The sequence below is a fragment of the Malaclemys terrapin genome, chromosome 10 (assembly GCF_027887155.1).
Source record: "Malaclemys terrapin pileata isolate rMalTer1 chromosome 10, rMalTer1.hap1, whole genome shotgun sequence".
In the NCBI taxonomy this organism is placed as follows: domain Eukaryota; kingdom Metazoa; phylum Chordata; order Testudines; family Emydidae; genus Malaclemys; species Malaclemys terrapin.
The window spans coordinates 18,794,759-18,814,771 of NC_071514.1; the positions used below are offsets into that span (position 1 = coordinate 18,794,759).

At 42.6% G+C, this 20,013-nt stretch overlaps 1 protein-coding gene across 4 annotated transcripts in view; it reads right to left on the reverse strand.

Moving 5' to 3' along the window:
- PDE8A (phosphodiesterase 8A) overlaps positions 1 to 20,013 on the reverse strand; it is a 258,360-nt gene that overhangs the window by 136,668 nt on the left and 101,679 nt on the right. The window contains exon 1 of one of the 4 annotated variants that reach the window (XM_054042375.1): positions 8,370 to 8,389. The exons of the other annotated variants lie outside the window; for them this stretch is intronic. The gene's annotated coding sequence lies outside the window, so the exon portion shown is untranslated. Of the gene's footprint in view, positions 1 to 8,369; positions 8,390 to 20,013 lie in introns of those variants that run through there. 4 annotated transcript variants of the gene reach the window in all.

Here is a 20,013-nt window from a genome sequence, read left to right on the forward strand (position 1 = left end):
GCAAAACTCCCAGTCACTTATAGGGCCAGGATTATAACATGAAATAAGCAGTACTGACATTACCTTGTTGCAGGATGTAGAAGATATGCCAATGCTGGTGTTTGGGTGGGAAAAGTGACAATAAACCCTACCGCCCTCCCCCAATGGGACCATATTGTATGCTTGAACAGTAATGTTTTCTTCCTCTTTGCCCTTACCCATCCTATCCCCACTCCCTTCTTTCCCCAGAATTAGTGAGAACTTGGTGTCTGGAACAGCCCCTATAGTCTCCCTTTTGTAATCTGGTGCATCATCCTGTCTTCCAAAGCTATGGCACAAAATGAACAAAAAGACATTTTCTCACTTACAAATTAACTACTCCAGGCAGGCAGTCCTAGCATCATTGCGGATTTAATCCCTCTGAAGGAGATCTCAAAAGCAGAAAAGATTCAAACACTGAATGGCTCATTCAAGAAAGGAAAAAGTGTGAAGTGGAGCTCAGAGAAAATCAGTTTGTAGGAAGCAACACGCCCCTTTTGCTCCTATCAATACATCAATCAGGGTGTTATGGTCCTACAAGTACAGCAGGCAGGAGAAAACAAAACAAGAATCACAGACCACTACGGAATGAAAAAAGAAACAAAGTTCCTGCAACAGACACAAGAGCGACCCATCAGGATGCTGAGTGCCTCCCTAAGAGGTGCTAGAGATGAGGTTACTTGACACGCCGCAGGAGGCCTTCAGCACCCGGCAGGATCCGGCACTTAAAGAGAAGAGATTTCTCAGACTCAAAATAGATTTGACTCTTCCGAAAGTCCAGAACAAATGAAGTCATCGTATATAAACTCTTCTGCCTCATGAATGTGTCTCTTGAACTCTGCACTGGTGCTAGGCGGCCTATCAAGAGCAAACACTTATCTTCCCTTAACCTAAAATGTTGATTACAGATCAGACAAAGACTCCTGGAGCATTTCAGGCACGGATATTTTACAAATCCTCATCGAGTGAGAAGTGCTGTACTTGTGACAGTCTCTAATTTTCTTGGGATAGAACACAAATGGCCATTTTGATTAGGCACAATACACTCTCTAATTATCTGGTTTAATTCTCAGCGAGGGACTATGATGTCCAGATTATAATGGAATTTAGAGTTCCCATTCAGCATGAATTTAGTGCCTATTTCTGTCAAAATGCATTCCACATTTAGAAGTGCATAGCATAACATACCAACTTGGAAATTAATTATTTCAATGATCACAGGCTGCGCTGGAAGGAGGAAAAAGTTGCAAAAGCATTCAGACACCGCCAATAGCTTGTATTAATGAAGTTAGAAGGAGCCCTAAGAAACATAACAATGTGTACGAAGCTCAGAACACCACAGCAGCATTCCTTCCAAAGCGTCACAGGTTGTTGGCCCCACCATACTTTCAGTCTCTACTCCCTGGCATTCCACAGTACGTCTGTTAGTCTACAAGGTGCCACAGGACTCTTTGTCGCTTTTTACATTCTGGCAGTGCTTTCCCCATATTTACTTAATCCTGCAATAATTCCAGAACAAACAACTTGGCACCTTAGACTTGCCCTTTTTCCTTTCCCAAAGCTTGAGGCAGACTCTGCAACTAGTGTAAAAGCCTATCCTTAAGAAATACAGTTAAGTTTTCCCACACACAACCTGGGCATTAGTCTCATTATGTTTTTACACCAGTATCCTAGTTTGGAAAGGGAGGGAGAAGATTTTGTTTGTAAAAAAGAAAAATAAATCCATCTAGCTGTAGAACTTATTCTGAAATATTCTCAGATACGTGGGCCAAAGAATTCCTCCCTGGTTTAACTCCACTGGAGCAATATCCAGTAACCTAAGGGCACGTCTTCACTACTCGCCGGATTGGCGGGTAGCGATCGATCTATCGGGGATCGATTTATCGCATCTAGTGTAGACGCCATAAAATCGATCCCCGATGGCTCTGCCGTCGACTCCAGAAATCCACTGCAGCAAGAGGCAGAAGCGGAATCGACGGGGAGCGGCAGCGGCCGACTCGCCTCCATCCTCACAGCCAGGTAAGTCAACCTAAAATATGCAACTTCAGCTACGCTATTCACGTAGCTGAAGTTGCGTATCTTAGGTCGACCCCCCCCCCCCAACTCCCCCCGTAGTGTAGACCTAGCCTAAGAAGCAGTATCAATTAACCTAGGGATATAGGGCCTGATCCATAAGCCACCAAAGTGAATAGAAATACTCCCATTTACTTCAGCGGGTTATAGATCAGGAAATAAATAAAAGGGAAATTAGATGGGCTAAAATGGATCTCAAATAGCTAAAAGTGTAAAAACGAACAAGAGATTCCCCAAATCATCACAAAAGCACATTGGGGAGAAAAAAATAAATTATTCATATGCCTTACAAGGGTCTAAAATAACTGTATTGATTAAAAAAAGGGATCCCTGCAGACAGCTCAGTGAAGACCTCTGCTCGATGTGCAGCTGCCTCCAAAAAAAGTGTTACATTGCATAAAAATGGATGACAAGTAATATGCAGACTATTGTGCATTTATTTAAGTCAATGGTTTGACCATCACCTAGAATAGTGAAAATCGGCTACAGCTTAGAAAGGTGATTAATATGAGGGAACATGACAAAAGCATATAAAATCATGTGTGGTCTAGAGAAAGAAGACTGAGAATTTCTGTTCTCCGCCTCATTACAAAAGAGCAAGGGCAATGAAATTAAAAACTAATCAAAGGAAATACTTGTACAGACACTGTGTGATTAGACTGTAGAACTCATTGTCACATGAAGCTGTTGAAGCCAAAAACAACCTGCTCCAAGAAGGGATTCAAATGACTATCAAGAATATCCAGGGGTATAATTAATGATGGATTTTATGGAAGGCATATTAAACCTCATGCTTCAGGGCATAATGCAATCTCTAACTATTAAATATCAGAATAAAACCTAATGAGGAGGCAGATTACGCCATGTCTTCCTATTGCATGGTTCTTACAACCTCCCTCTGCAGCTTCTGGTGTTGGCCACTGTCAGGGTACTGGACTAGATGGACCTTGGGTCTGACCCAGTATGGCAACTCCTATATTCCCGCATAGAATATGGGTTTGTGTCAAGATACTTTCACCTGACCATCAATGCTGCATTACCACAGAACTCCTAAGTCTCTTTCATTTTGTATAACATGTAATGAGAGATTTAGAGAAGTGCAGGGAATATAAAATCAGAGAACTTTGCAGTTAAATAAGTTAGCACCGACCATGCAAACACTTAGTAGATGCTTAACTTTAAGCACACGATTAACTACAACAGACTACACATGTGCTACACAAATTAAGCACCTGTTTGCAAGCTCAGAGCATTAATCTGTAATAACAGGACTGCAAAATTGTTCTTCCTTGTACAAGTCTGGTTTGGGGGGTATTTTGCACAGCTGAGCGAAGTATGTCTTTATTTTTCATTTTTACCAACCAACATGTGCTTGGGTTAACATATTTTAATTACAGTTGTTCAAAAATACTGTAATAAAAGGTAGGTATAACCTTGCAGGTGCCAGAAAAAGAAATAGTCAAATATATATACAGATATACAGTATAGAAAACGTTTTAAACCTGTCAGTCAGCCATGGATTTTTATTTAGGTTAGTGACAACCATGTCAATATTAACTTACAGGCACAGAGCCTGTAAACACCCACTCTTGTGCTTAGCTTTTGTAGGATCAAGGCCTTAGATACTGTAAGCAGCTGAAGTGGAATCCCTCAAGGAAAACAAAGGTATTTCATTTAGAAGCTTATGTTAAGGAAATTCCAATACCGAGGTCCACAAAAGAGGAGTTGAGATCTCACAGGGCAACTAACCCACTCCATCACCACTTTATTAACTAGTCATTTGTACTGTAGCAATGCCTACGGACTCCAACCATAGCCCAGACACTATTGTGCTAAGCACTGCACAAACAGGGAACAGTCTTTCCCCTGAGAAACTTACAATCTAATCTTTATTTAGTCAAAATATTCAGCCCAAGACACTTGCTTTAACATTCCTGGCAACACATTACTTATTTGTATCTCCTCCTAGGAGGATAGTGCTACCATGGAAATCATGAGCTCCTGGATTCTGATTTAGAAAAACAAAAACAATAGAAATTAAATGCTGCCTCCGCCACCTGTAACTACAATAAAAACCTTCCTAAAAAACCTCACCCAAAATGGTGCAAATACTGCAGCCTTGCAAAATCCTACTTTTCCACTTGCCTTGGGCCAGTTACTTTTTTGACATGAAAGTAAATCATCATTAGTTTTTTGTCGCCATTATCAATCACCACGGTAAAGGGCAGGAGTGTAGAATTTTTGCTCAGACCATACATTTTTATGAGACATTTGAAGGCTGATATATCACTTGGTTGTAATTCTTCTCAAGACTATTCACATTAATCACTGATGCTTCATTTGGACAGTTTATGATGTGATTAGAACCTTGCAATGCAATTGCACTTTTATTCTGTACTTGATTTGACATTACTGAATCTGTTTCATTCCATCCACCTCTTAAACAGATTCCTTATTCCTACACAGGAATATTTCTTGAACTTTTTTCCAACTGCTCTCATTAGATAACTCGGTTCTTCAACTTAGAATAACTTTCAGCCTTGGTGAAAGAGAACAATTTATCTCTGAATCAAGGAGTCTATTTTACTATTATTCCGTTCAAGCAGATTTAGAAGAATTAAAATAAATATCACCCATGTTTACAGGCATGTTTCCTAAGGTTTCAATCCATCTTAAAATGAGTCTCCATAGCTGCCAACATGGAGGAAAGGGGCTGACCATGGCAAATCTCCAAAGAGAAGGAGTGTGATCTGTAGCATTCAAAGGAAACAGGTTCTGAGGTCTCCTCCCTAACCAAAAGCCAGGTACATTCAGATTTATTTCTAGAAACAGACAAATCCCCATCTAGTTATGTATGTTTTAGAAGTCACAGACTATAAAATATTAGTGTGTATAGAATATTTACTCTCTCTCTCACACACACACTTTCCCCATCTTCCTTTTTCTCTTACCAATTCTCACTTTTCCTGAAGTATCCTGATTTTTTTAAAAAAATCATGCTTGCCCAGTGCCCTGATTTACCCACTTTGACACTAATGTTTTCACTTTTCTTCTCTTTAGAACACTTTCTGTCTTTCCTTCACGGCATTTTGCCTTTTTTGATTTTTTGCCCTGTTTCTAGCCACATTTCCCCCCCTCTCTCCTCCTTTCCTATGTCTGACCCAGGCTTTTTTCCCTCCATTTCTACCCACCCACTTTATCTGGTAAACCCAAGTAACTTTCCAAATGCAAGCGATAAGGGAATTTTGGAGTTGACCGAATGAATTTGAGGGGGTCACTATCCGAATGTGAGCAAGTTGACAGTCTAACGGATTAGAGCTTCTGGGCTTCTACAACTGGACAGTTTTCCCTACATAAATTAGCCTCCTATGGCACTAAGATCTGCAACCTTCTAGGGCTTCAACAGCCTAAAAGACCTCAAATATTTTCTGATGGATAGAGTCCTCAGCAAGGGCTCTATTCACCTGAAATCTGATGCTGTGGGCTTCCACAACCCACCGTCTGAGCAGACTACTCTTGATAAATGCCTGTTTATCATAGCTGCAAAAGTCAGCTCTGCTTTTCCAACCTCCCTCTCCCTCGAGATTAAGGTGGTAAAGGTCAACAGTAAAAAAAGACTGGCCTTTGAAGCTTTTTTTTTTTTTTTTTTTAAAGTGTTTGGGACTAATCTGTGTGAAAATATCCCATCCTAAGCTACACTAAATTGAAATAATTTAGTCTTAAACACTGACACAATCCTGTGAATTACTTAATAACTATACAACTATGGCAACTATCAGAAAAAAGCAACCCATTTTTAAATAGAAAGACTGAAAAATACAGATGTGATAATTCCACCCCTGGATCCAGCTCAGATAAACACTCTCACAATAATGTGAGTGATTTTTATAAAGTTTACAATCTTTCATTAATTATATTTTAATTTTCAGAATTTTTATGGAAGTCAGAATAAAGGGATTTTTAGTCTTCAGATAATGTGTTTGTCTTTTCGACTGAGTACTCAGACATCATTCCCATTATACTGAAGAAGCCATTGTCAACTTCCCCCTCCCCCTCCCCAGCCTGCCAGAAGTTTTTGCATTCACCTTTAAAAAGAGATACAACAGTCCTATCCTGTGCCATCACAACTGGCACCCTTGCTCTCCATCTCCTCAGAGAGGTCAGGTATGGAATGAGAAAGGAGGCGGGACTATTTTCTGGCCTTTAGAGATTAGCCTCTCCAGAACAGAGCTGAGGAACAGTGATGGGCAGTAGAAGGGAAGCTTGCATTGCTACCAGTGTATAAGAGGAGGACTTCAGTCTCCTTTACCATCTAACTCCCATCTTTCATTAACACCACTTTTTTTTTTTAATTAAAAGTTCTTGCAGAGTTTCTTCGCTCCCAATTCTTTCCCAAAACTCTGATAATGGAAGTATTGTATCCATAGGTAAGAGGCAAATTATTAGTTTGTTAAGAAGTAAGGGTCAAGTTAAGAACTGTTATAATGCCATATTATGATGCTCTTGCTCTCTTCCCCTCAACCCCCAATTAAGTTGCATCACTTCAGATTTTCTAGATGAAAATGTATTATCTGAAACTATCACTCTCCTCCCCATGCCTTGGGCTCTGGCAGGGAGTAATTGATAGGAGGTGAAATTCCACATATTTATGCTGAAAAGACAACCATACAGAATGACATCAGCTCCTATTGCTGACCAATCCACAGATCAACTATTACTACATTTTTCGATGAAGTTGCTGTCCCGCCCGTTCGGCAGACTGTAAGGTCTTCACTAAAATGTTCAAGTGAACTGAAGAGAGGTATTAACAAGGAGGGGGAAATGTGACAGAACCATCCTTCCCCACACCACCACTCAGTCTGTTCTTTGAGTTCACTATGGCCCCAATCCTATATGCGATCCACTAGCATGAACTCCTGTGCTCGCCCAGAGCCCCGCTGATTTGACTACCATGAACGGACTACCTTACAGGGTTGGGGCCTATAAGCTGAATCCTGGAGCATGGCCTGCTACATATGGCATGAAGTTATAAGGGCCAAATGCTGTTCCTATTTAAATATATGGCAAAACTGCAATGAGAGCAGAAATGCACTCAAATTCTTTTCAGCCTAACAAGTCTTGAAAGTGTAACAGCTCTTTTCTCTCGGCGCATGAGCCCGGAAAACTTCTGAATTTGACTTTTTAAAAAGAAAGACACTGTAGTTAGTTCACAAGTTCACAGCAAACAGTGGATCCAGCCAAAAACAAGATACTACTCATTGTGGCATGCTAGTCAGTTTATCCCCTCTAAATAAACTATGATGTAAGGCATTTCATTTATCCTGTGCTGCAATGCTCTCTGTTACTGTTCCATAGTTCAATGCTTCACATATTGTAGCTTTCAGCAAAGGGGGTGGGAGAGACACATTCCTGAAAATACTGTATATATGAAGAATAACTGATTATCTGGAAAAAGAAGAACAGGAGTACTTGTGGCACCTTAGAGACTAACAAATTTATTAGAGCATAAGCTTTCGTGGACTACAGCCCACTTCTTCGGATGCATCCGAAGAAGTGGGCTGTAGTCCACGAAAGCTTATGCTCTAATAAATTTGTTAGTCTCTAAGGTGCCACAAGTACTCCTGTTCTTCTTTTTGCGGATACAGACTAACACGGCTGTTACTCTGAAACTTGATTATCTGGCTGAGTTCTGGCTCAGTTTTCCATAATATAGTTAGCCAATTTAAGTTGGATGATATCTGGAACAGAGTCATAATATTTTTAATAAATCCAGTTGGTATTTTCTTAACCAGATGGGCATACTTTTGATAAAAGCAGATCCATGATGGTATCATGTATTATAATTATCAACCTACATTAAAATGATTGCCAGCCCTTCTATTACAAACTCAGGATTTAGAAATTTATAACTCGTGAAAAAAAATTTACCTTGAGTAAGGACTGAAGGGTCAGATCCTACACCAGCATTTTTAATTCTCCCAGTTAAAAAAAACCTCCGCATTAGACAGCAAAATGTATAGGCCATTAGCGTGGAGTACAAAGCCAAATTCTTTTGGTAATTTTAAGCAATGAAAACACAGAACTTAGTAATGTTTAAAGATCACTTTCTGTTTAAAGGCAATTTTTAATGTACTTTGAAAATACAGTAGCACTAAATATCTCTAAATGCACATTTATATAATGCAACATGTAGTAGTACAGACTGCTTTATCAACTGCAATTCAAAGATGAGCAAAATAATGGAAATTAGGTTAGACACTTATTATTTAAAATATTACCTTTTTGTAATTATATGGTGCACACCAGCTGCAGAGCCTAGTGAAAACTGACATGAACTTGGTTTCTTTAAATTACTTTTTCCTTTTCTTTTCTCTACCCATGTACCGTTTTGGATTTCCTGAAATGTATAGTATGTAGCAACTTCCTCTTTAACAAATAATCTAATTTAGCATTTCTCCTCCTCCTACTACAGTACTTAACATTGCTTCCCCACCTCCCCCGCCCCCCATTTTCCCAGACACTTGTTAACATGAAGAGATGTGGAAAGATTTACAGGGCGGTCATTTTTTAAAACATTAATGAAGAGAACTACTCATCAAGATAAAAGTATTCCTTAATATAACGTGGAATTGGACACTTACCATGGTCTTACACTAATATGGGTTTTTAAAGGACACAATCAATCAGAGGCAACACAGCAAAGTAAAAAATGTATATGCATTTTGCAGGCTAGTCAAATCCTTCTTGACTTGTACCCAACTCTTTTGTTCCATTCCCATAAAAATATCTATGATAGTAAATGGATGTCCTATAGAAGCAGATACTGTTACACATATACAATAAGTTATGTTAAAAGAACATTAAGTTCGCAAAGTAAAGTGCCTTTTAAAAGTTAGGAAATGCCAGAATTTAAGTTGCCTGTGCAGCCTTAATTTGGCCCCCTTGTACCTATGCATTTTGATACAGTCTTTAATTACATGATCACATTTTTTCCCCACAGAACCCCCAGCCTCATTCAACACATTGAACGGACAGTGTTCTGGGGATGAATCAGGGTTGTATAGTGAAGGAGACTTGTTTAGATCCCCTGCTTCATTTGTGCAGAACTTAGAAGGTGTCTAGTGAATGAAGCAGGGGACTACAGGAAAAGAACACATGGTCTCATATCACGCTGTGGAATGCTGCCCTGGAGAAGTAGATTTTATCTCTGCCTCTGCAACAAGAGTTCTTACGTGATGGTGGGCAAGTCACTTAAACCAAAATTTCACAGGATTCACTAGCTGTGTGTTCCTAATTTTTTGGGTCCCTGACTTAATACCAGGTGTTCTGATTTGCAGACGTGCTGGGCATTCACAGCTGAAGTCAATGGGAGTTCTGCTTTGAGCATATAAGGTGTGATACATTGCTAGGTACTCTGAAAAATCAGGTCCTAAACTGCTTAAGTGGGACACCCAAAATTAGTGGATACTTTTTATTTAAGTCACTCTGTGCTTCAGTTTCCCATAATAATACCATTTCGCCTCACAGGGGTTTTGCGAAAATAAATTAATTAATGCTCGTGAAGCACTCAGATACTACAGTGATGAACACCACAGAAAAGTCTATGAGGAAATTAATAATTCTATATTCAGAGCAGGGTTTGACTAAAGTACAGAAAATAAGGTGTGGGGGGCACACATTGAACAACAAGAAAAAAGCAAAATATTGAAGAGCTGCTGTCATAACTATAAAGGGAAGGGTAATAGCTGTCCTGTGTACAGTACTATAAATCCCTCCTGGCCAGAGACTCCAAAATCCTTTTCCCTGTAAAGGGTTAAGAAGCTCAGGTAACCTGGCTGGCATCTGACCTAAAGGACCAATAAGGGGACAAGATACTTTCAAATCTTGGGGGGGGAAGGCTTTTGTTTGTGTTCTTTGTTTGGGAGTGTTCGTTCTCGGGGACTGAGAGGGACCAGACATCAATCCAGGTTCTCCACATCTTTCTAAACAAGCCTCTCCTATTTCAAACTTGTAAGTAAATAGCCAGGCAAGGCGTGTTAGTTTTCCTTTGTTTTTCTCAACTTGTAAATGTACCTTTTACTAGAGTGTTTATCTTTGTTTGCTGTACTTTGAACCTGAGACTAGAGGGGAGTCCTCTGAGCTCTTTAAGTTTGATTACCCTGTAAGGTTAATTTCCATACTGATTTTACAGAGATGATTTTTACCTTTTTCTTTAATTAAAAACCTTCTTTTTAAGAACCTGATTGATTTTTCCTTGTTTTAGATCCAAAGGGGTTTTGGATCTTGATTCACCAGGAGTTGGTGGGAGGAAGGAGGGGAATGGTTAATTTCTCCTTGTTTTAAGATCCAAGGGGTTTTGGATTTGTTTTCACCAGGGAATTGGTGAGGGTTTTTCAAGGCTTCCCAGGGAGGGAATCCATTGATGGTGGCAGCCGAACCAGAGCTAAGCTGGTAGTTAAGCTTAGAAGTTTTTCATGCAGGCCCCTACATTTGTACCCTAAAGTTCAAAGTGGGGATCTCAGTCCTGACATGGTGAATAGCGGTGGGATCATTTTAAACCCAAAAGCCAGTGAGATTTTTTTTTCCTTCTAGCTGCTTGGAAAGCCGAGCTGGAAGTAGATAGATTCATAGATTCATAGATTATAGGACTGGAAGGGACCTCGAGAGGTCATCGAGTCCAGTCCCCTGCCCGCATGGCAGGACCAAATACTGCCTAGACCATCCCTAGTAGACATTTATCTAACCTACCCTTAAATATCTCCAGAGACGGAGATTCCACAACCTCCCTAGGCAATTTGTTCCAGTGTTTAACCACCCTGACAGTTAGGAACTTTTTCCTAATGTCCAATCTAGACCTCCCTTGCTGCAGTTTAAACCCATTGTTTCTGGTTCTATCCTTAGAGGCTAAGGTGAACAAGTTCTCTCCCTCCTCCTTATGACACCCTTTTATATACCTGAAAACTGCTATCATGTCCCCTCTCAGTCTTCTCTTTTCCAAACTAAACAAACCCAATTCTTTCAGCCTTCCTTCATAGGTCATGTTCTCAAGACCTTTAATCATTCTTGTTGCTCTTCTTTGGACCCTTTCCAGTTTCTCCACATCTTTTTTAAAATGCGGCGCCCAGAACTGGACACAATACTCCAGCTGAGGCCTAACCAGAGCAGAGTAGAGCGGAAGAATGACTTCTCGTGTCTTGCTCACAACACACCTGTTAATGCATCCCAGAATCATGTTTGCTTTTTTTGCAACAGCATCACACTGTTGACTCATATTTAGCTTGTGGTCCACTATAACCCCTAGATCCCTTTCTGCCGTACTCCTTCCTAGACAGTCTTTTCCCATTCTGTATGTGTGAAATTGATTTTTCCTTCCTAAGTGGAGCACTTTGCATTTGTCTTTGTTAAACTTCATCCTGTTTAACTCAGACCATTTCTCCAATTTGTCCAGATCATTTTGAATTATGACCCTGTCCTCCAAAGTAGTTGCAATCCCTCCCAGTTTGGTATCATCCGCAAACTTAATAAGCGTACTTTCTATGCCAATATCTAAGTCGTTGATGAAGATATTGAACAGAGCCGGTCCCAAAACAGACCCCTGCGGTACCCCACTCGTTACGCCTTTCCAGCAGGATTGGGAACCATTAATAACAACTCTCTGAGTACGATTATCCAGCCAGTTATGCACCCACCTTATAGTAGCCCCATCTAATTTATATTTGCCTAGTTTATCGATAAGAATATCATGCGAGACCGTATCAAATGCCTTACTAAAGTCTAGGTATACCACATCCACCGCTTCACCCTTATCCACAAGGCTCGTTATCCTATCAAAGAAAGCTATCAGATTGGTTTGACATGATTTGTTCTTCACAAATCCATGCTGGCTATTCCCTATCACCTTACCACCTTCCAAGTGTTGGCAGATGATTTCCTTAATTACTTGCTCCATTATCTTCCCTGGCACAGAAGTTAAACTAACTGGTCTGTAGTTACCTGGGTTGTTTTTAGTTCCCTTTTTATAGATGGGCACTATATTTGCCCTTTTCCAGTCTTCTGGAATCTCTCCCGTCTCCCATGACTTTCCAAAGATAATAGCTAGAGGCTCAGATACCTCCTCTATTAGCTCCTTGAGTATTCTAGGATGCATTTCATCAGGCCCGGGTGACTTGCAGGCATCTAACTTTTCTAAGTGATTTTTAACTTGTTCTTTTTTTATTTTATCCGCTAAACCTACCCCCTTCCCATTAGCATTCACTATGTTAGGCATTCCTTCAGACTTCTCGGTGAAGACCGAAACAAAGAAGTCATTAAGCATCTCTGCCATTTCCAAGTTTCCTGTTACTGTTTCTCCCTCTTCACTAAGCAGTGGGCCTACCCTGTCTTTGGTCTTCCTCTTGCTTCTAATGTATTGATAAAAAGTCTTCTTGTTTCCTTTTATTCCCGTAGCTAGTTTGAGCTCATTTTGTGCCTTTGCCTTTCTAATCTTGCCCCTGCATTCCTGTGTTGTTTGCCTATATTCATCCTTTGTAATCTGTCCTAGTTTCCATTTTTTATATGACTCCTTTTTATTTTTTAGATCGTGCAAGATCTCGTGGTTAAGCCAAGGTGGTCTTTTGCCACATTTTCTATCTTTCCTAACCAGCGGAATAGCTTGCTTTTGGGCCCTTAATAGTGTCCCTTTGAAAAACTGCCAACTCTCCTCAGTTGTTTTTCCCCTCAGTCTTGATTCCCATGGGACCTTACCTATCAGCTCTCTGAGCTTCCCAAAATCTGCCTTCCTGAAATCCATTGTCTCTATTTTGCTGTTCTCCCTTCTACCCTTCCTTAGAATTGCAAAGTCTATGATTTCATGATCACTTTCACCCAGGCTGCCTTCTACTTTCACATTCTCAACGAGTTCCTCCCTATTTGTTAAAATCAAGTCTAGAACAGCTTCCCCCCTAGTAGCTTTTTCAACCTTCTGAAATAAAAAGTTGTCTCCAATGCAGTCCAAGAATTTGTTGGATAGTCTGTTCCCCGCTGTGTTATTTTCCCAACATATATCCGGATAGTTGAAGTCCCCCATCACCACCAAGTCTTGGGCTTTGGATGATTTTGTTAGTTGCTTGAAAAAAGCCTCATCCACCTCTTCCACCTGGTTAGGTGGCCTGTAGTAGACGCCTAGCATGACATCTCCCTTGTTTTTTGCCCCTTTAAGCCTAACCCAGAGACTCTCAACACTTCCGTCTCCTATGTCCATCTCTACCTCTGTCCAAGTGTGTACATTTTTAATATATAAGGCAACACCTCCTCCCTTTTTCCCCTGTCTATCCTTCCTGAGCAAGCTGTACCCATCCACACCAACATTCCAATCATGTGTATTATCCCACCAAGTTTCAGTGATGCCAACAATGTCATAGATGCATATCTTATCTCTCCTTGCCTGAAGGCAGAGGTGTTAAGTTTTTTTTACAGGTCCTTTGTTAAGAGAAGGGTTCAAATAGCAAATGACTGGTAAAAGGTATTTACAAGCTGAATTGTTTTTTTTTTCTTTTTACATCCTCCGGAGTAGCTAGTTAGAAAGTTACTGTTAACTCTGCAGCAGCCAGAGCTGAGAGCTTCCCAGTTTGTCAACTGCAAAGGGGGTTACCCAGCACAAGAAAACAGGAAAATAACTACCAAAAAAGTAGCTAACAAAATAGAACTGGCCAAACTAGAAGCAGAAGAAAATGAAAGAAAACATCAGAGACTGCTTCAATTAACAAAACTCGAGACAGAGCAGAGAGAAAGAGAAGAAAAAGCCAAAGAGGAGGCCCACAAGAGAGAGATGAAGATGAAAGAAAAAGAGATGGAGGAGAGAAAAAAAGAAAGGAAGCATGAACTGGAAGTAGCAAAGGCTAAGCAGGATGCACCAGCCAATGCTAACAACCCCCCTCCAGGTACCACTTCCCATCCCAGAAAATTCCCCATCTACAAGGCAGGCGATGATACTGAGGCCTTCTTAGAAAATTTTGAAAGGGCCTGCCTTGGATACAGCATCACTGCAGACCAGTACATGGTAGAGCTGAGGCCGCAGCTCAGTGGACCCTTAGCAGAGGTGGCGGCTGAAATGCCTAAGGAACACATGAACAGTTATGAACTTTTTAAAAACAAGGCCAGACTCAGAATGGGGCTAACACCCGAGCATGCCCGTCGGCGGTTCAGAGCCCTAAAGTGGAAACCCGATGTGTCATTTACCCGTCATGCCTACCACATTGACAAAAATTGTGATGCCTGGGTATCAGGAGCAAATGTTAAATCTCTGGAAGATCTGCTTTCCCTAGTAAAAATGGAGCAGTTTTTAGAGGGTGTTCCTGAGGAAATAGAAAGGTACATCCTAGATAGGAAGCCCAAAACTGTAACTGAGGCGGGGGAGATTGGAGCCCAATGGGTGGAGGTGGCAGAAAAGAAAAAAATTAGTAGCAGTTGGAGCGAATATCAGAAGGGGCAAGCCGAAACAAAACCTTACCACCGGGGACAACCCAAGGCCCCACCCACATCCCAAGGGAAACCCCAGACGCCTTCTCACCCCACCACACCAGTCTCCACCAACCAACCTCGTCCCGGTGATACCTTAGCAGGGCGATGTTTTAAATGTAATGGACTGGGACATATAAAGGCTCACTGCCCCAAGAACCCCAACCGATTACAGTTCATTACACCCCAATCACACCAAAGATCCCCAAACCCAGATGCCTCTCTCATACCCTCGGAGCGAAGGGAAACCTTGAGAGTGGGCGGAAGGAAGGTTACCGCTTGGAGGGACACTGGGGCTCAAGTGTCAACTATCCACCAATCCCTAGTGGACCCCAAACTCATCAACCCAGAGGCTACAGTGACAATTCAACCCTTCGTGTCACAATCTGTAACCTTGCCTACAGCCACGTTGCATGTCCAGTACAAGGGCTGGTCAGGAATGTGGACTTTTGCAGTCTATGACAATTATCCCATTCCCATGCTGCTGGGGGAAGATTTGGCCAACCATGTGAAGGTAGCCAAGAGGGTGGGAATAGTCACCCGCAGCCAGGCTAAGCAAGCTTTCACCCCCATCCCTGTTCCTGAGCCGTCCACCAGGGCCCCGTCTGTGTTACCGGAGACCCAGACAAAGGTGGTGGAACTGGATCCTCTGCCAACGACTGCAACAGCCGTAGTGGATCCAATCCCAGAGACCCAGCCAAAGCCAGTCCCAGAACCGGAACTGGCAACGCAACCAGCACCAGAACCATTGCCAGCCCTGAGTCCAGCGCTTGCAAACCCGTCTACAACTCCAATGCCAGAGGGCACCAGCGAGCCTGAACTGGCAGAAGCAGCAGATAACCCTACCCAAGAGGCTCAGCCAGAGCCTGAGTTACCACATAGTGCACCAGCGGACAGCGGTTCACAGTCAATGGAAACAGCCCCAGCACCTGCATCACTTCCAGAGGGACCAAGCCCCAGTCCACAGTCCAAGGAGGAACTGATGTCTCCAGCATCAAGGGAACAGTTCCAGGCCAAGCAGGAAGCAGATGACAGCCTTCAAAAAGCTTGGGCGGCGGCGCGGAGCACCCCACCGCCTCTCAGCTCTTCTAACCGATCCCGGTTTGTTGTAGAACAAGGACTTTTATACAAGGAGACTCTTTCTGGTGGGCACCAGGAAGACTGGCATCCTCAAAGGCAGTTGGTAGTTCCCACTAAGTATCGGGTAAAGCTCTTGAGCTTAGCCCATGATCATCCCAGTGGCCATTCTGGGGTGAACAGAACCAAAGACCGGTTGGGGAAGTCCTTCCACTGGGAGGGAATGGGCAAGGATGTTGCTAATTATGTCCGGTCTTGTGAGGTGTGCCAACGAGTGGGAAAACCCCAAGACCAGGTTAAAGCCCCTCTCCAGCCACTACCCATAATTGAGGTCCCATTTCAGCGCGTAGCTGTGAATATTCTGGGTCCTTTCCCAAAGAAGACACCCAGAGGAAAGCAGTACGTACTGACTTTCATGGATTTTGCTACCCGATGGCCGGAAGCAGTATCCTTAAGCAACACCAGGGCTAAAAGTGTGTGCCAGGCATTAACAGACATTTTTGCCAGGGTAGGTTGGCCCTCCGACATCCTTACAGATTCGGAAACTAACTTCCTGGCAGGAACCATGGAAAACCTGTGGGAAGCTCATGGGGTGAATCACTTGGTTGCCACCCCTTACCACCATGAAACCAATGGCCTGGTGGAGAGGTTTAGTGGAACTTTGGGGGCCATGATACGTAAATTCGTAAACGAACACTCCAATGATTGGGACCTCGTGTTGCAGCAGTTGCTTTTTGCCTACAGGGCTGTACCACATCCCAGTTTAGGGTTTTCACCATTTGAACTTGTGTATGGCCGTGAGGTTAAGGGGCCATTACAGTTGGTGAAGCAGCAATGGGAGGGGTTTACGCCTTCTCCAGGAACAAACATTCTAGACTTTGTAAGCAACCTACAAAACACCCTCCGACATTCTTTGGCCCTTGCTAAAGAAAACCTAAAGGATGCTCAGGAAGAGCAAAAGGCCTGGTATGATAAACATTCCAGAGAACGGTCCTTCAAGGTAGGAGACCAAGTCATGGTCTTAAAGGCGCTCCAGGCCCATAAAATGGAAGCGTCGTGGGAAGGACCATTCACAGTCCAGGAGCGCCTAGGAGCTGTTAACTATCTCATAGCCTCCCCCACCTCCAACATAAAGCCTAAGGTATACCATGTTAATTCTCTTAAGCCCTTTTATTCCAGAGAATTAAACGTTTGCCAGTTTACAGCCCAGGAAACAGATGACGCGGAGTGGCCTGAAGGTGTCTACTATGAAGGAAAAAAGGATGGTGGCGTGGAAGAGGTGAACCTCTCCACGACCCTGGAACGTCTGCAGCGACAGCAAATCAAGGAGCTGTGCACAAGCTTTGCACCAATTTTCTCAGCCACTCCAGGATGAACCGAACGGGCATACCACTCCATTGACACAGGTAATGCTCACCCTATTAGAACCCCACCCTACCGGGAGTCACCTCATGCCAAAACTGCTATACAAAGGGAGATCCAGGACATGCTACAGATGGGTATAATCCACCCCTCTAAAAGTGCATGGGCATCTCCAGTGGTTCTAGTTCCCAAACCAGATGGGGAAATACGCTTTTGCGTGGACTACCGTAAGCTAAATGCTGTAACTCGTCCTGACAACTATCCAATGCCACGCACAGATGAGCTATTGGAGAAATTGGGACATGCCCAATTCATCTCTACTTTAGACTTAACCAAGGGGTACTGGCAAGTACCACTAGATGAACCCGCTAAGGAAAGGTCAGCCTTCGTCACCCAGGCAGGGGTGTATGAATTCAATGTACTCCCTTTCGGGTTGCAAAATGCACCCGCCACCTTCCAAAGACTTGTAGATGGTCTCCTAGCGGGATTGGGAGAATCTGCAGTTGCCTACCTCGATGATGTGGCCATTTTTTCTGATTCATGGGCAGAGCACATGGAGCACCTGGAAAAAGTTTTCGAGCGCATCCAGCAGGCAGGACTAACTGTTAAGGCTAAAAAGTGTCAAATAGGCCAAAACAGAGTGACTTACCTGGGGCACCAGGTGGGTCAAGGAACTATAAATCCCATACAGGCCAAAGTGGATGCTATCCAAAAGTGGCCGGTTCCAAAGTCTAAGAAACAGGTCCAATCCTTCTTAGGCTTGGCTGGATATTATAGGCGATTTGTACCCCACTACAGCCAAATCGCCGCCCCGCTGACAGACCTAACCAAAAAGAAACAGCCAAATGCAGTTCAGTGGACTAATGAGTGTCAAAAGGCCTTTAACCAGCTTAAGGCAACACTCATGTCTGACCCTGTGCTAAGGGCCCCAGACTTTAACAAACCGTTCCAAGTAACCACAGATGCGTCCGAGCGAGGCGTGGGAGCAGTTTTAATGCAGGAAGAACCGGATCAAAAATTCCATCCTGTCGTATTTCTCAGTAAGAAACTGTCTGAGAGGGAAAGCCATTGGTCAATCAGCAAAAAGGAATGCTATGCCATTGTGTACGCGCTGGAAAAGCTATGCCCATATGTTTGGGGACGGCATTTCCAACTACAAACAAACCATGCTGCGCTACAGTGGCTTCATACCGCCAAGGGAAATAACAAAAAACTTCTTCGGTGGAGTTTAGCTCTCCAAAATTTTGATTTTGAAATACAACACATTTCGGGAGCTTCTAACAAAGTGGCTGATGCACTCTCCTGGAAAAGTTTCCCAGAGTTAACTGGTTAACAGTTGTTTTTGGAATAAAACATATTGTTAGTTTTTATATAATCAGTAGTATGTCTAAAGGTACATGTGTCTTATTAACTCTGTTTTCTCCTAAAACTCCAGGAAGAAATCACAGCCAGTGTGGAACCGAACATCCAACACTATCTGTGATTTGGGGGGCGTGTCATAACTATAAAGGGAAGGGTAATAGCTGTCCTGTGTACAGTACTATAAATCCCTCCTGGCCAGAGACTCCAAAATCCTTTTCCCTGTAAAGGGTTAAGAAGCTCAGGTAACCTGGCTGGCATCTGACCTAAAGGACCAATAAGGGGACAAGATACTTTCAAATCTTGGGGGGGGAAGGCTTTTGTTTGTGTTCTTTGTTTGGGAGTGTTCGTTCTCGGGGACTGAGAGGGACCAGACATCAATCCAGGTTCTCCACATCTTTCTAAACAAGCCTCTCCTATTTCAAACTTGTAAGTAAATAGCCAGGCAAGGCGTGTTAGTTTTCCTTTGTTTTTCTCAACTTGTAAATGTACCTTTTACTAGAGTGTTTATCTTTGTTTGCTGTACTTTGAACCTGAGACTAGAGGGGAGTCCTCTGAGCTCTTTAAGTTTGATTACCCTGTAAGGTTAATTTCCATACTGATTTTACAGAGATGATTTTTACCTTTTTCTTTAATTAAAAACCTTCTTTTTAAGAACCTGATTGATTTTTCCTTGTTTTAGATCCAAAGGGGTTTTGGATCTTGATTCACCAGGAGTTGGTGGGAGGAAGGAGGGGAATGGTTAATTTCTCCTTGTTTTAAGATCCAAGGGGTTTTGGATTTGTTTTCACCAGGGAATTGGTGAGGGTTTTTCAAGGCTTCCCAGGGAGGGAATCCATTGATGGTGGCAGCCGAACCAGAGCTAAGCTGGTAGTTAAGCTTAGAAGTTTTTCATGCAGGCCCCTACATTTGTACCCTAAAGTTCAAAGTGGGGATCTCAGTCCTGACAGCTGCTAATTAAATAAGCACTGTGCATTCTATGGACTGTATGAGACAGTGGTCCTATGGGAAAAAAGTAATATAACAAAAAACTATGATAATGCACATGCACAAGGGGGCCAAATTAAGGTTGCACAGGCAATCTTAATTCTGGCACTTCCTAACTTTTGAGTGCTTGAATTTGCAACCTTTAATGTTCTCTTACTGTAATTTTTGTGTGAGATTTCATAGGTTTTTTAAAAAGCAAACTGAAGAAAAACAGAAATTCCATCTTGTGGTAATATCTTGTCACCTATATGGTCCATCAGCAAGGGTTGGAACTTTTAGATCCACTGCACAGACTTCCGCCACTTGAGCTAACGGAGTTATTGATAACACTAGTAGGTTGTAGGTTGTCATCCTCTAAGTTGAATAGCATTAGAGAGGGGATGGGACACTTCACCAATGGCTTTCACAGATACCTGCTGACAGCAAAGCAATGGTGAGACTCAGGAGTGTTGCATTCCGTTCCAGACTCTGGAAAGGAGTGTGCACTATTGGGCACAGACTCTTCTGCCCATCTCCGCCAACCTTTCCTCTCCCAGTCCTGCCTCTTCCCCACCCCTGGGCTGCTCATTCCCAGCTGCAGTCTTCTCACCTCGACAGTCCTATGCTCCACTTCTCAGGCTTCTCATCCCAGTTCCAATTTCC